We start from the raw sequence: 2,856 nt of genomic DNA, 5'->3' as shown, positions 1-2,856 counted from the left end.
GCTCAGCAACTCAGTGAGACCCTGTCTCTAAATAAAATACAAAATAAGGCTGAGGATGAGGGTCAGAGGCACGTGCCCCTGAGTTCAATCCCTGGTATACCCTCCCCCAAAAATTAAGGATTGTGGTTAAAAAACAAGAGATCATTTCAGAAGATACAAGTAAATTAATTTTTCTGACAATTTTAGACTCCAAGGATTCTCTATGAGAATTATTTATAAAGAAAATACTACCCAAAACTAACAGCAACTATCTGACACAGTGTTCAAGACAATGAACATGTATACAGTGAGGAAAAATTAAGACAGTTTATTTATTTGCCTCAATAAGAAATGTGTTGCATAAAAGAACGAGGCTCATCTTTTAGTGAAAAATACTTTCATTATAGAAAAATTTTGAATTTTTCCATCATTCTTCCAAAAATTTTCAGGGTCTGAGTTGGACAAAGAAATCAAAATAAGGTGACATTGGGCTGGGGTTGTGGCTCTTAGGCAGAGTGCTTGCCTAGCATGTGTGAGGCAATGGGTTCAATCCTCAGCACCACATAAAAATAAAATAAAGATATTGTGTCCACGTATAACTAAAAAATAAATATTAAAAAATAAGGTGACATTTATTTCACATGAACCTCAAGTCTGTAATCTAACTGTACTTACCATTTTCTTCACTGTAAAATTTTAACATCCAGGGGCTTGGGATGTAGCTCAGTGGTAAAGCACTTGCCTACACGCCCAAGGCCTTAGTTTCAATCCCCAGCACCCCTTTCCCCCCAAAAAAGCAAAATGAAACTTAACATCCATTTATCAATATGCAAGACTAGTGTTTGTTCTGTGACATGTGAAAGACAAGCATCCCTCTAACAGCAGTGACCCAAGAGATACTAAGAGGCATGAAAAACTGGCTATAGGACAAGGTCATCCCCATCACATTGACCAGAAAACAAGGAGAATCCAGTTTCAGTCTAGAAATAGTTAATATCCAAGTTTGACTGTTAACTGTATGTAGACCCCAAAGAAGTCTTAGGTTCTCCTAACAGAGCCTGAACACAGGACCAGCAGGGTCAAGAAAGTCAAAGGCACCCAAACATGTCTATGCCATGTACCTCTATGCCATGATGGATCACTGGTTACACTGATGTTGGTAAAAAGAATCAAGAAGCCTAGTTTTGGGAATAGCATAAATATTATTACCTAGTTAAACAGTGATCAAATTTCTAGTCTAGGGCAAAGGATACAAAAATAGGTAATAAAGTTCCCCAAACATAACTGTTGAGATTTTCCAATCTGACTTTAAAAGAGTACAAAAGGATTTCTTCCATACCACAAGGACACGTTTATACCAGTGTTTCTCAGAATCAATAATATCTCCAGCTCTAGCCTCAGTTTAACAGATTTTATTAAATATATCATTGCTATGTCAGAGCCAAAGTGAAAGCAGAGTGAGGGGCAAGAAACCCCCCATCCAGACTCACTGGTATAAATATCCCTCTAGAAGACAGTGTGAGCACATTCAAGTCACAGGGTCTAAGGATGGATCTGTGGCAGTTGCTTCTTCCCTTCTGTCACTGGGACATACATCTTGGGTGACTTGAAGGTTGGGTAACTTTAAGGTTGGTGTGTGTTTAGCCATCTGGGTGGTGTGGGCACAGATCAGCTCCATGAGAGAGGCACTCCTTCATGAGTCTAATTGGCTAAACCTCCAGAATCAGATTTGTGAAAGGGTCTTGTCCAAAAAGGTTCCATTTGTTGATGAGAATCTGTCCTTATCCCCACTTCCAGGGTCCATGGTGCTAGAATTTGGGTCGGGTAAGGCTGCAGAGGACCCAGATTTAAACCATTCCCTAGGCCTTTGCTTAAGAGAACACTGAGGAGTGCTACTTGGGGTAGACTAGGCTGATGCAGGCTGCTTTCTCCTTTTGTTTTCTCTGCACTCTGCAGCTTTAGTTTGTGGCATGCTTCTACACTTAGAGTTGCTTGGCCTCTTCAGTGGTAGGCCCTTGTGGGTTGTTACCTAGCCAGTCTCTCTCAGCCCTGTCTGTTGCTCAAAATGCTGAATGTTCTCCTGGGTCTGTTTTGTGATCAGAGTATTCATGATGACATGAATAGATTTAGCCTTCACCAGTATAGTCAGTGACCTTTGATAGGGTCACACGGCATCTGGGGATGTTCTGTCCTTCCTCTTCCTTGTCAAGGTGCTGATACTTGTGCTCTGGAATCACTGGCTTCCAGGGGATGCTGCCCATATCTGATGGGGTTGGCGTCATGGGCATAGCAGCACATACTGCCCATGGGACAGAGACATCTTGCTGAGAGACCCAGGAGTCTCAAGAGCAGGCACTTCTGGTATTCTTGAAACCATCAAAAGAGTGGGATTCAGGTCATTTTCTATCTATAATTTGGACTTGAGTCCCTACCACCACAGTGAAATGATTTCACAACTTTGCTGACGGACAGGTGTTAATGAGGAACACTGTCCAACTGCTGCAAATTAGCAAAGCTTTCCAGGAACAGGAACCATCCAGAAATTCTGTTTTTCTATTTCCTCTAAAATACCTGCAGCCCAAATTCTGGCACTAAAGAGACTCTGAGGACCAACATCTCCAGAGAGCCTGTGGCACAGCCCAGAGCCAAGCCATCCTGAGAGCAGTGGTAACACTGACTCTCCACCCCCCCATTACAGAGCACCAAACAACTCCTTTACTCTTTACAAAGAGCTTTGTGTTAGAGTAATGTCATTCCTATTTTTCAAAAAACTGAACTAAAACCCAGATATGAAATGGTTCACTCAAGATTATGCTGCTTGTTTATTACATAGCAAGAAATTTACCTGTCTTTTTTTTTCTATATTTTTTTCTACCT

At 41.4% G+C, this 2,856-nt stretch overlaps 1 pseudogene; it reads right to left on the bottom strand.

Annotated features, from left to right (window-relative positions):
* Positions 1-1,409: 1,409 nt before the first annotated feature.
* On the bottom strand, positions 1,410-2,356 carry LOC113199095 (putative monooxygenase p33MONOX pseudogene; annotated as a pseudogene).
* Positions 2,357-2,856: the final 500 nt, after the last annotated feature.

This window comes from Urocitellus parryii, chromosome 14 (assembly GCF_045843805.1).
Source record: "Urocitellus parryii isolate mUroPar1 chromosome 14, mUroPar1.hap1, whole genome shotgun sequence".
NCBI lineage: Eukaryota > Metazoa > Chordata > Mammalia > Rodentia > Sciuridae > Urocitellus > Urocitellus parryii.
This window is presented reverse-complemented; position numbering and strand designations above follow the sequence as displayed.